We start from the raw sequence: 15,074 nt of genomic DNA, 5'->3' as shown, positions 1-15,074 counted from the left end.
AGTTTGCACTGAGCAGTTTCCACCATAATGGTGATCAGTAGTGTAAACCAAGCTTCATAAGGTTTAGCGATTTCCTTAGTGAAAATTGAGTTGTGTAGTTCTTATCAACTTCATAGTTACAGTGATGTGAATCTAGTGTTGACTGAGACACTCAGTGTTAACCAAGTGATTTAGTTTATACCAAGCTCCTAGTGATAGCATTTATCGAGCTATGCAGTGTGAATCAAGTGATTCAATTTATATGTCGAGTTTCACAATATTTACCAAGTCACCAGTGTAGACTAAGTTTAGACTTCTTGGAAAGTGATCAGTATGGACCGCGCTTCTACATCTACCAAATGCATGATGATGCTAAGCATTTACTATGGATGTTGAGTATTAAAACCTCACCAAGCTAGTCTTCAAAACCTGAGTTCTTGCAGTTGGGCCGACTTTGTGTATTTTGTGTAAACTTATACTGTAGCCAACTTTATTGAAGTATAACTTGGATTGGTATATATGTAATGTTCTATATTACATCCAAAGGCATGCATGAGAAATATGATATAAGTATAATGCAAATTTGAAGAGCAGAAGTGTGAAGTAAAAGGCTACAATAGTATAAGGAGCAAAAAAGATTTAACTATCATAGCAAGGTGATCATTACATTCAAAGGAATCTCATTTAGCAAACCAAGTTGCAAATCAAAAATTAGCCACTATTTCATCTTAACAAGTGGATCAGTTAAATCTTTTCATAAGGTAGACTTAACAATCTTTTGTAAATCTCTTTACACAGTGCATACTTCATCGTATGTTTGTAAATCCTTTTGCAAGGTGGACCTAGCATTCTTTATTTTTCCTAAAAAGGAAGACCATTAGAACTAATCATTGTAAGCCTTAACAGGACAACTTTATACTACAATACTAAAGCTTGTGGGTATCATCCCCACCCTAGTTTTACTTTCTATTTGGGAGGTTCCTGAGTCACCATATTGTGTGTCAAAAGTGTTATGAATGTTTTAATGTTTTTATTTATTCATGCATACAATTAGATTAGAATACACATGAAGGATTAATTAGTAAACACAGATTAAGTTTCATTAGTTACTGATTCACCCCTCCCCTCTCAGTAACTTAGCCTATCATATATATTTTCAACATGGTCATGGTACTCATAAATTGATCAGGTTATTGACATTTTTTTTTTTTTAATGTTGTCTACTTTTTTGTACACCATCTTGGTGCACACACCCAACTCCATAACACTATGGTATTGTAGAAAGGAGGAGAAAAAATATAGTGGATGCAATCAGGGATATGATGATTCAAGGTGATGTACCAAAGATGTATTTGAGAGAAGCTATTAGCATTGTATTCTACACATTGAATGGGATACAAGAAAAGAAAAGGATCAGTAAGAAACCATATGAACTATGGTATGGTCATACACCTAGTGCTAAGAATTTCAAAGTATTTGGTAATATGTGTTATATCAAGAGAGTTGGGTTCATAGTTAAATTAGATCCTAAGGGTGATGAAGGTATTTTCTTGGAATAATCTACTATAGGTAAGGTCTATAAGTGTTTCAACAAAAGGAAAAATAAGATGATTGAAAGTGTGAATGTGAAGATGGATGAATACCCTTAAAAAATGAGGAATCCAACAAGCAAGAATCAAAGGATGATGATGAGATTGTGTACGTACAATGAGAAGTACAAGATATGGTTAAATATAGAAATGTGAAAGACCTTGTTGTTCAACCAAAAGAAGGATCTCCTAGACCTAAACTAGTTATTACAAGGTAGGCAAATTTGAATGATTCTACTAATCAAATAATAGGTAATAAGAATATAGGTGTGAGAAAAAGAACAAAAATAAGGGAAAATGCATGTTTGGTTACTAAATTTGAACCAAAGACTCTAAATAAATGTTTGAAGAATGATGATTAGCTAAAATCCATGGAAGAGAAACTTGATAAAATTGAAAAGAATGATACTTGGAAACTTGTTCCTAGATAAAAAGATAAAAATGTAATTGGTACAAAATGGTATTTTAGAAATAAATTAAATGAAGATGGGGAAGTGATTGACAATAAGGTAAGAATTGTGTGTAAGGGTTATGCACAAGAAGAAGAATTAGATTATGGAGAAACTTATTATCTTATGGAGAGACTTGAAGGAGTAAGAATATCAATTACTCATGCAGTTTATAAAAGGTTTAAGGCTTTTCCAAGGGATGTTAAATTTTCTTTTGTAAATGGAATTCTTGAAGAACAAGTATACACAATACAACCAAACAAGTTTTCATTGATAGGAAAGAAGGATCTAGTGTGCAAGTTACAAAAAGCATTGTATGGAGTGAAATAAGCATGTAGAGAATGGTATGAAAGGTTGCACTTTTATCTTATTAATATTGCTTTCAAAAGATCAAGTGAAAATATCAATCTATACTTGAAGGGTGAAGGAGACAAGTTACTAATAGTTGAAGTGTTCATGGATGATGTAATCTTTGGTGGAGATGATGAAATGAGTTTGGAATTTGTTAAAGATATGAAGAAGGAATTTGAAATTCCAATGATTGGAGAAATTGAGTTCTTCATTGGATTTTAGATTTTAAAGATTAAGGATAGTATCTATGTCAGTCAAACCAAGCATGTACAAGAAGTATTCAAAACCTTTGGTATGGAAGACTCCAAGCCAATTAGAACCCCCATGGTGACCAAATGAAAACTATCAAATGATGATGAGTCAAGTGAAATGGATGCAACCTTATATAGGTTTATGATAGGAAAGATGCAATATATTTTTCATTAAAAAAATTGTGTATTTCTTAAGTAGTTGGAATAGTGGCTAGATTTCAAGAAAATCCTAAGGAATCTCATACGGTGACAGTGAAGAGAGTATCTAAGAACTCTAAAGGGACAAAAGAGTATGGTCTATGATATGCACATTAAGGTGATTTCTCTTTGAGTATGCTCACTATAGTAGATTGGGAAGGAAATATTGATGATATAAAAAGTACAAGTGGAAGAGCATTCTTTTGAGGTGGAAGACTTGTGTCATGCACAAGTAAAAATAAAATTTCACTTCCTAATCTATTGCAGAAGCTGAGTATGTCGTAGTTATTATCAACTATACATAGATTACATGGATGAAGTAGATCTTAGACAGAATCAAAGAGAAGGTAACTGAATTGGTGACTATGTTGCACGATAATATAAGTGCAATTAGCATTTTAAAGAATCTAGAGATGCAATCTAAGAATAAATACATTGCAATCAAATATCATTTTCTAAGAGGCCAAGTGATAGAGAAATAATTTAAGTTTTATTATGTACTAGCCAATGAATAGATAAAAACATAGTTTACCAAGACACTTTCTATTGTGGTCTCACAAAGCATGTCACATTTCTCCTAGAAACGGGGACCCCCTAGTAGATTTTTTTGTCTCCTAGACTACTAGTCCAATATTAAGGTAATTTTTGTACTCCCCTAGGAGTCTAGGTCAAGCCCCAATCTTTGGTTAGGGAGTCTAGAGACCTTGAATCTAGAGAAAAAAGAATTTTTTGAAGTTTTAGGTGCTTAAGTGCTTACCAGTGCACATGCACACATACACACTTATCTTCTTCTAGAGATGTGCACTTGTGCATGTGCACACCTCTGAAGGGTGGGCACCTATGAAGGTGTGCACCGTAGGATATGTGAACTAAGGAGGGATCAAGGTATATATCAAACCTTGGAACCCCCATTCTTTCTTCATTCACTCTCCACTCCTACTTCTCACCACACCTACAAAACCCTTGACGTGCACTCTCCAGTCTCCTTCACTCCCAACCTACAACACACTAAGGTTAGCCCTTTATGAAGGTGTACACATGTGCACCTCAATGAGGTGTGCATGTGCATACCTCCACTCACACCAAGACCTAAAAACATTTAAAAAAACAACCCAATCTAGACACCAAGAAGGTGTGCACATGCACACCTCCACTAGGTGTGCATGTGCACACCTTCTCAAAGCTTAACTAAAACAAGTAATTCTAAGAAACCTAAAGAAATGAAAAGGTGCACATGTGTGACACAGGGAGAGAAGAGATAATCAGGGTCAATGGTACACCTAGCTATCTGACCACCTACGAGAGAAAACACAATATAAAAAACACCAAATAACAACAAACTTAGAAGATAGAGGAATTTTTTTTTTCATATATTCATCAAATAATTAGTTACATGCCTAGCCATAAGGCCTTCTAGGTTATAAGCACATTATAATCAAATTTGAACTTCAATGATCAAACTTTGCATCTTAGGTTCCTTCTACTTCTACTACACTTCTACCTTATAAATCTCTACCGAATACTTATTTAAATACATACACGGCCACAATTCAGTTATATTATAATACAACAAAAATAAAATCTTATGTTAAGTGCTAGAGAAAGCCACAAGTTAGCTCTCAAGAAATACATATCACAAAATAAAATGCAAAGGTCAGCCCTAATAAGAAACTGCACATAGGCAACTTGGAAAATGAAGACCAAGGAAAATGTTGCAACTCATCGAACTCAGCAATGCTTGGAAACCAAAGGCACTCAACATCCAAACAAGCTCAACAACCAAAGGAACTTGGCACCCAAACAAACTTCATGACCAAAAGATAACTTGGTAACCAACGAGAGATCAACAACCAAAGAATTGTCAACAACCACAAGATGACTTAGAAACCAAAGAACACTCGATGACCAAAGGATAACTTAGCAAAAACTATGAATTCAACAATCACTATGAACTTGATACCAACTAATAAACTTGGCAATGCAAGACATTGCAACTTAACAGTAACAAGAAAGAAGGAAAATATGTAGGATATCAGTACAACCCAGGATGCTCCTGCATCAGACAACTAGGGCTGAAAAGAAATGATTCTCCTAAATCATTAGGATGTCACAACCTAAGAAGAATCCAACTTAGATTGGTAAATCCATGTAGCATCTTCCATTGGTTTGTTCTTCTACTCTATCAAATAATCATACTCCATTCCTCTTGTTCTCTTACCAACTCTTTGACCCAATATCTTTTCAATCTCTTCAATTTGCTTCTTAGGATAATCATCTGATACAACAACTTCATCATCTGACTTATGATACTTGAATAAATCAGAAACATTGAATATAGGAGATATATCCATGCCATTAGGTAACTCAACTTCATAAGAATTACCACTGCCAACCTTCTTCAAGATCTTACAAGGTCCAAACTTCTTTATCTTCAGCTTACTATATGTTCCAATAGGAAACCTTCCTTTCTTCAAATGAACCATCACCTCATCACCAACTTCAAAAATATGATGTCATCTAAACTTATCAGCATTCTCCTTATACTTATGATTACTTTAATCCAATTTCAGCTTCACTTCTTCATGCAAAGACTCCATGAAATCAAAAAACTCTTCTCCTACTTCACTTCTCTTTTTTTCACCAACAATATCCCTTAAATTCGATACTCCTCTAGGCTACATTCTAGTAACAATCTCACAAGATGTCTTCCCTATATTCCTATTCAAAAAATTATAACATGCAAACTTAGCTTGTGCTAATACCATTTCTCAATTATGTGATTCATTTCCAATTAAGCATCTTAACAAATTACCCAAGCTTCTATTCACAACCTTTATCTATCCATCTGTATGTGGATGGAAAGTAGAACTATACTTGAACTTAGTACCCATCTCCTTCCAAAAAGTCTTCCAAAATTAATCAACAAACTTGCTGCCTCTATTAGAAATCATACTTTTTGGTAATCCATGAAATATCGCAATCTCTTTAAATAAAATCTTAGCAACATGCTTGGCATCTAATGTCTTCTTACAAGGTATAAAATGAGCCATCTTAGACAATCTATCCATAACAACATATGTAGAATCATATCCCTTTACTTTTGTAGGCAATCCAAGAACAAAATCCCTATTGATGTCACTCCAAGGTTTCTCAGGAACATTAATAGGTGTATATAAACCAGTATTCTAACCTACTCCTTTTGTAACTTGACAAACTCCACAACTCTTTACAAATTTCTAAACATCCTTATACATCTGAGGTCAATAATATGTTTCCTTCAACAAACTCAATGACTTATCAATTCTAAAATGTCCAACCACTAGTACATTTGAGGCCATTTTTTGACCATTATTGGTCAAAATTTTCACCTAGTTTTTGACCAAATCTTGACCATCAAAATTTTAACCAATACATAGGTCAAAAACATTCTAGAGCCATGGTACAAGTTCTGCAAGGAATTGGTCAAAGTTTTGACCAATAAAGGTAGAAAATTTTGACCAATAACAGTAGAAATTTCAACCAATGAAGGTAGAAAATTTTGACCAATAAAGGTAAAAATTTTGACCAATAAAGGTAGAAATTTTGACCAATGAAGGTAGAAAATTTCAACCAATAAAGGTAGAAATATTGACCAATAAAGGTAGAAATTTTGACCAATGAAGGTAGAGAATTTTGACCAATAAAGGTAGAAATTTCGACCAATGAAGGTAGAAAACACCCAGGCATTGGTAGAAATTTTGACCAATGAAGGTAGAAATTTCTACCAACGCTTGGGGGTAAAATTTTTTTAGGCATTCTATAAAATAGTACACATGCCTTACGTATGATATGACATTTTGCATGCATCTTGCACTCTCTCATTCGGCTCATGATGGAGAGTGGTCTAAAATGATGATGCTAAAAAGCACACACAATCAAATCCAAAACAAAATTGCATTACAAATGGATTGTGGAAATATGATATTGTTAATTTTGCATGCATGCCTACCAGGACAATCACAACTTAAACATATAAATATATATGTTTAAGTTGTGATTGTTCTGGTAGACATGCATGCAAAATTAATAATATCATATTTCCACAATCCATTTGTAATGCAATTTCATTTTGGATTTGATTGTGTCTATTTTTTAGCATCATTGTTTCAGACCTCTCTCCATAATCCATCATCACCTAGATGAGAGAGTGTAGGATGCATGCAAAATGTTAAATCATACACAAAGCATGTGAACTATTTTATAGAATGCCTAAAAAACATCAACAGTAACTAATCAAATTGCCATAAACACTAACAGTAACTAACATGCTTCTTCATTAATATGCCTGATACAATAAGTAAACTTGGAAATTATGCATAGCATGCTATATGCTAAAAGGAAATCATTTAGGAGATATAGAATTTGAACAACCATATGTTAAGATTCTACATTTTGTATCAGTTGCCTGAGTCAGACAGTTGAGAATAAGTTTGTCATCCTCCCTACAGTATGTTATGATGGCCTGTACATCCACAAAAGTTCCAACATCTCAAATTTGTAGAATATGAATTTTTTGGTAGTGAATGTACATGATTGACAATGAATCATTATATAAAAAGACTCCCATGTGAAGCATGAATAGAAAAGGAAATGAATATGGGTGATAGGGAAGAGAATTCAATAATAGAGGCTCTTAACTTTAGTTACAGTAATGATATGGGTGATGCACAACTACCTCCTAGATTCACATTCCATCCCATTGATGAAGAGCTCATAACACATTATCTCATTAGAAAGGTTTTAGATAGCAATTTCACAGGAAGGGTCATTGCTGAAGTGGACCTCAACAAGTGTGAGCCTCAGGGAGGGTTCAATTCCCTCCTTTATTAATCACTATGTGTATAATCCCACACACCCATTTAATCTCAAATGATGATATGTACTAAATGCTAAGTTTCTGTGTTGAGTGCTCAAAAACCATCCATTTCATGCCTTCATCTATACACAATGTCTTTCTAGTTTCTTTCTACTTGCATGCCCATTTCATTTCATATGATCATCTAAAAATTATGTCACTCTAAGCTCTCAGTTGTTTCCTCTTGATTGATCATCTCATAACTATTGAATGAAAGCTTTGGGATAAGCTATAGGAATCCATCAAAGTATAAAAGATTTTTTCAGATAGTATAGATGAAGTAGTAGCATTTTCCTTGGAAAACATGCTTGCAAAATGGAAGCATAGATAAGTCATGTGAACTGTTTGATAGGATGCCTGAACTTAATGTGGTCATCAAAAGCCATGGTTTCTAGATATGCATAAAATAGATATATTGAGAGAATATATTTGTTTAAGTTGCAACTGCCCTGGTAGACATGCATGCAAAATGTGGAGTCCTAGATGAATAGTTCAACTGTCATGTTGTTGTTTCACTAAGATCACTCCTATCTTGTTTAATACTGCATGTGCCTGGATAGTAACTTGTAATACATGTCAATTCTAGTCATTCCATGAATATTGATCCCCCATCCTCATGGAATGATTTCCATTATTCTTAAATTCTATTGCAACAAGTAAGTAGTTAAAAAAAGTCACTAGTTCTGCAATTGGTGCAACAACAAGTTTAACACACTGTGGAAAATGTCAATTAGAAATGTGGATGGTTAATAACTCCTATCAATGCATTAATAAAGCAAACCAAATTGATTTGAGACTCTAAACGATCAAGGAAATCTTGCATAAATTGAAGTTTTATTGCTTGTGGTATTACACCAATCCATACACCTAACTCCCTCTTCTATATCTGTAATAGCGGCTCCCTCTTACATAGACAAGACTTCACAATATAACCAATTCAACCAATTGTCATTAGGTTGAAAGGTTCAAGTCTAAAACTAATACTTCCCTCCAAATCTCAATGACCATTATATATTTGAAAATTTGAACTTAAAACATAAATCGGCTTAATAAATCTACATGACTAATGCTTAAATGTCTTATATTCAATTAAAGAGGGTCTTCTAAATCTATTTCTTCTTTCAGTCATTTTATCTTTATTATTCCTAGCTAAAATAAATGAATATTTCTAAGTTTTGAATCTACATGAACAATGCACAACTTTTATTCAATAAAGGTATGAAGAATACTCGTGATAGATAGTCATTGTTAGTATGCTCCAGAATACTATTAGCTGGCTTGTTCTCATATGTTTTGATTGTCTCCAAGTAACGAGCACACTCTTCCACACTACAATATCCAAATAACAATCCTACTTAAAGGGAAAAAAATCTCCCATTTAAAAGAAAATAAAATAGTTTTTCATGCATGTTTGACCCTATGTTCTGAGTGTGCCTTGGTGGGGTAGTACAAAGGATCTATGGTGTCTTCCTAGGCAAGTCTGCAAGAGGTTGGAACATAGTAAATTAGAAGCAAATCCTAGTAACAAATGTATAATGTATAGTAATAATAAAACCTAGAAAGATTGCTACCAAAGAGGCAAAATTGATGCTAAAGATAGCCATCTAATTTTGGAAAGTGAAGTAAAAGCAATTGCAATAGATGATCTAGTACTCAATTATGAAGTATTTGCCAAGACTTCAAAAATTGTGGCAAAACATTCATGTGAGGTAGTATTTTAAAAAAGAAGCCCCATTTTATACATTTTTGAAGTTGTATATTAAAAGTGTTACTCAACATTTTGACTTTTACTAGCTTTGATGATGAGTCTCTTTAAGGAAAAGGGCATGTTGTGTGCCTAGACACAAAATGACATTATACTTGTTTTCTAGCCTATAGCCCTAGTTCCCAAAAATACATCTCTTCTTTTCAAAATGCAATACATAGAACCACCATTGTTTGAGTACTCTTTCTTTACAGTCAGATTCCATAAAATTAAAAAAAGAATCTCAATTATCCTTCTACAAAAGTGATCAATAGATTATACCTCACTGTCTACCATCCATATGCTAAAGTCTTCTCTTGTCTATTTAATTTCAGTTGTGTCCCAAATGTTGTTATCAGGTAACTGAGCTCTAATTACTAAATCATTGCAAATACAATGCAATGATTTGAATTCACCTTGTTTTGGGGGAGATTTGCTTGCAATGCATCCTAGAGAAACATATCCAGGAGGAGCCTAAGGCAACCAGAAGGAGATACTTTCCATGCCTCTATGTTTATATATTTGTCCCATTTTTATGAAGTCTAATGGTGGTTTTAAAATAACCCCATCATTTAGGTCATGAAGAATTAAACTTTCATTTGGAGGCTCAAATTTGCATTCCAGAACATTTCAACAATAGGAGAAATGTTAATAATAGTAGTCACTTGAAGTACAAAATAAAGAAAAGCATTATAGCAATTGACTTGTACAGTGAAGAATTGAACATGTAAGGAAGATAGTTAAGAACCAAGATTGATGTACAACGATTAAAAAATATAGATAAAGTGGGCTTTGCCTATTGAGGTATAAGTGGCATCTACTATTGCTGCTGCTATTGTTGAATGGGTACAACTCCAGACTGCTTAACATTAGATCGTTGTCCTTGTTGTGGCTGAACCAGAGGAAGATAGAAATTTGGAATAGGTGCATTTCCTAGCCTAATACTAGGGACAAGCTACTGTTGATAACCAAATCCACTAGCTTGTGACAAAATTGGCATCAGATCATAAACTAACAATGAAAAAAATGTTGAATGAAGAACTTGCAAAAATTTGGAATGGTTTTCCAAGAATGACATGCTAAAAAGGGAAATTTGTTCTTATATAAGAGCATAACAAATAAAAGCTAATGAACATTGAGCTTTTCATTTCAGATCGGTCACAAAAAAAAAATTGACACATCCTTTTCTTCAAGACGAGCATAGAGCTATTTGCAAGGTATCAAAATTAACTTTGGATTGATTAGCACAGATTACCAACATCAGCAGCAAATATATCAAAAAATATGAATATATATCATATTTACTTGAGGTGGCATGAGTGTGGGTGGCCCCTATCCATAGAACATTGGTTGGCTTAGACCTAGACCTCTAGGAGGGTATATAGGAAGACAAGTTGGCATAGCCTGTGTCACGCCAACCAAATTTTGCATTTGTGAGAGTTGCACCTGCATAAAACAATCAAGAGATTGCAAATTAGTATAGCATTTCCACTAATAGAATACTAATAATTTCAACCAACCAAATAGACATTTTGAATCAATAATTCCTAGAGTCATACTAGTTACAACAATATTTTGAGTAAGAAAATACATTCTAGTAATAAACACACATTTAGGAACCCAACAATTCCTAAATTTCTACCCAGACTTAACCATCTAACCTACTGACTATATTATTAATACCCTTCCACCCCCTATAACCTCATGACCAGTTTTTCCTACTCTTATCAAAAATTGTTCCATCAAGATAGCTCAAGTCCATACTAAATGTCTTAATGATTGAGTTTCTATATATAGTTATCTTATTTTAGGGCACCAAAATGGTTTTTATCCCCTCACACAAGCAAACAATCTATTAAAATATCCTAGATTTGTAATTATAAAGCTTTGCTTTGAACAAAATGCCACAATCAAATTGTGAACTAGAGAATAGTGCAAGACCACATAGGCAATTACTTCCCACAAATACTATGATAAGAAAAGATAATGCTCACACACTACTTGAGATCTAAAACAGAAGCAATACATTGCAATATATATATATGGATCCTTTGGCACTGTTACTAAAATCATTTACCTTCTAGGTAAGAACATAAGTTTGTTTCAATATACAAATCTTCAAAAGGAATTTCATATCAGAAAATAAAAGTAACAAAAAATAAATTAAATTGTAGTGCACTAGGAATAATATAGTACATAATGAGTACTAAACCTCAATTGAACAAAAGACTATACAATGGCTTCAATAAAACTGATGCTACACCTAAACCATCACTTTTAGCAAGCCACTTGAAGATATGTAGTACAGACCATCCCAAAGAACAACCTCTAATTTTTAAAAACTTCCACTTTTACTGGGCGAAGCTTTACTTTTTACCTTGGCAAAGTCAACCAAGTCTTCAAACAACTTATCTTTAGGTTTAACTTGTTTGATGGAAGTTAAAGATTGTTGTGGATATGCATCATTGTAAGCTCCATCATGAATGGAGATGTTTTGTGTCCTTGATATCAAATCATCATGTGTTGATTCACTATAACCATATGTAGACTAGCCAGAACCCAAAGCTTGTTGCTGCTGAAAAAACTGTTGTCTCTAATTGTGCTTTGCTGGAGGAGGGGGAATAATTTTTATAACATTGCTATCATATATGGGAGGTCCTTGTAGATTATCTACACCTTGTGATGTATTTTGTGATTGCTACACTTCCCAAGGAGTGAGAGGAAGGCTTTTAGAAGTCTTTTGTGTTGATGCCTTTGAATTCTGTGATTGTGGCCCATATAATAGGACTGATTGTTGTGGACTAAGAGACTGCGCTGCTAGATTTGACCATTGCAAACCCTAGCTAGATTTGTCAAAATATGACTCTGGGTCATGGTGTGAAAACTTCTAGTATTCATTCTATTGTGTTGATGACATCCTTGAAGAGTAACCTCCATTTTGATATGGAGAATTTAATTGTGAATTCAAAGGATATGGTAAAGTTTTCTAAGAAAGAGATACTGGTGGTGAATGTGTGTAGTTCTCATTGACTGTGCTAGTTGTTGATGGAGTTGCAGCAGTTGGTGACTCGTAAGCATCATCATTGAGGAAATCCATTATCTGCTCAGTTTTCTGGCCATGAGTATCAATATTTTAAAGTCCTGTTGGTGGGGGTATCAATGGGAGTTGACCTATTCACTGATTCTTCTCAGTGTTATCAACTCTCTGATGAGCTTGTGCACTAGATCTTGACCTAGAATGCATAAAATACCATTATTTCTCTTTTGATTTTTCTCTATAGAAGCCTGTCAAATCATAGTACATGGATTTAATAGATAAAAGGAACTAGTTGAAAGAATTTGATGAGTAACTACATTATTTAAAAATTACACAAACCCATAGCATGTGTAAGAAACATCTTGGCAAAGCTTCTACAGACACTGTAAAAAATACTAAATTACTAATTGTTTAAATCAACAATCACATTTCTATAAGAACTAGCCATTCACAAATAAGCTACCTACGAGCTAGTTGTGTTAAATTATCCTCAATCTCATCTTCCTCATGGTTGACACTGACAAGAGGAGCTGCATGAGTTGATTTTATTTTTCATGTAACAGGAGACCCAATAGTAATGGAGTCATGTTTCCCTAACACATGATCCAATTCATCATTCAATGCAAGACCCTAACCAAGAAGCTCCTCATCCCTGCATTAAATTTGAAATAAAGGTGAACCGGCTAGATAATGGGCTAATAAAACATGCTTTATTGCTAGTGAGAAGCATTAAAAACTATATTAATGGTATGTTAGCCTGCACACCCAGATTTTGGGTCAGTTCAACCATGGAGATTCCTAGGGTCCTATCAATTGGGTCATACTAGACAACCCCTCTATTCTACAAACCTCAATGGGTGGTCCACATTGACTATCCGAGCAACTGCTTCTTCCATAAATTGGCATAGCAGATGCCTATGTACCAATTTTTGGTGTCTTCTACATTAAAGAAACCTATTTTGAAGATATTGGTTGAAACCTTGGTTTGGTTGCCTTCTAGGATTTCTTTCACATCTATGGCATCTTCTACCACTTTGGTGGTGTTAGTTTAAGTAGCCCCATGCAAAAGCTGTGTAAAACTTACAACACACACATTCGACACTACCCCAATTTTTGAGGTTGTTACACCAAAGCAACCAAACTATGTCTTGTATTGCCATTAGGCATAACTATGAAAATAGTTACTCTATGGAATTTGAAATGCTTTTACCTTGGCAGATTACATGACCTTTTCATAGATTGATTACCTTGACAATAAATAAGTTTTTTCAATGTTAATTACGTAAAAGCTCTTGTGCCAAATTTTAATTTGACATCTTATTTATTTATTCTAGCTTGATAGTTTAGGCACCAAAAGGTGAAAGATATAAGGAAACAATACAAAATTATAACAAACACTATTCTGCACAACAATAAAAATACACTAGAGCAATGAACATTATAAGTTAGATGATAAATCAAACATAAGAATAAGAGCAGAGTGTGTCACATATGCTCAATCAGGTACAATAAAGTTTTTATTGAAAGTAAAATATTTTAAACACTAAGGAAAATATCATTTTACCCATGATAATCTTCTAAAGACCCATATGATGCTGATTACTAATTTATTGTTTAAACATTGCACAATAAATATCTATCATTACAATAGGTTTGGCATTCACATTGAGGTAGCATTTTTTTCATAGCAATTTAATTTTGTCATATGAAATTATGTAGAATCCAAAATGAATTGAATCCTAATTTTTTAACAAATCTATCTACCAAACCCTGTTACCCAAACTAGAATTGGTGTCTCCAATGAAAGTTAGCACTTAAAATGATTACAATGTTTCAACATAATAACTTACAAAGGACATCCCAGTAATTTAGAGGTTTCACTAATTTCAAAAATAATTTTACCAAATTCATCTCAAAACTAAAACAATGGATTCCAAATGAAAATCATAAATAGAAAATGTAACTTACAAAGTTGTATTGACAAGATGCATCACACACTGCTTGTAAGTACGACATTGTCCAACAAGATCTATAATCACTTCTAGCTTTAGACCCTGCATATTGTAGCTATTCCAGTAGATTTGAAGCATTGATTGGAAGCATGGTGGTTGTTTCATGTCCTTGGTTGGGAGCCTCAATTAATAGATGTAATAGGAGTCAATAATAAATAAAAGAAAACCTACTTCCAACCCTCAATTCAACATTAAGATATCTGATGATCATCAATGTAGTTCTACTTTCACAATATCAACAATCTTGAGTATTAAGTCCTAGAGATCATATCCATCCTCTGCCTTGACTAAGAATTTGGATTATAATTAGCTTATCATTTCAATACAAGAAAGTCTCAATACTATTTGGTACCACTATTAATGCAATATCCACTTAACATAAGGTTGCTTCAACTATTAAAACATATTGATATCAACATTAAGTTATGTGTGGTGATCTCAAACTATGAGCTAAAATGGTTACTTATATCTATTTGACAAGCCTAATCTACATGGCTATTACACCCATGCTTCACATCTTTATTAACGTCATAAGTCTACAAAGCACAATACATGTTATTAATCATTATG

The 15,074-nt window shown here is 33.6% G+C and overlaps 1 pseudogene; it reads right to left on the bottom strand.

The window, feature by feature from the left end:
* Positions 1-11,790: 11,790 nt before the first annotated feature.
* LOC149572780 (uncharacterized) lies at positions 11,791-14,552 on the bottom strand (annotated as a pseudogene).
* Between the last annotated feature and the right edge of the window lie 522 nt (positions 14,553-15,074).

The sequence above is a fragment of the Cupressus sempervirens genome, chromosome 2 (genome assembly GCF_028749045.1).
Source record: "Cupressus sempervirens isolate cs-2001-9-10 chromosome 2, ASM2874904v1, whole genome shotgun sequence".
Lineage (NCBI taxonomy): Eukaryota > Viridiplantae > Streptophyta > Pinopsida > Cupressales > Cupressaceae > Cupressus > Cupressus sempervirens.
Note: the sequence above shows the minus strand (reverse complement) of the source record. Positions and strands in the feature narration are given on the sequence as shown.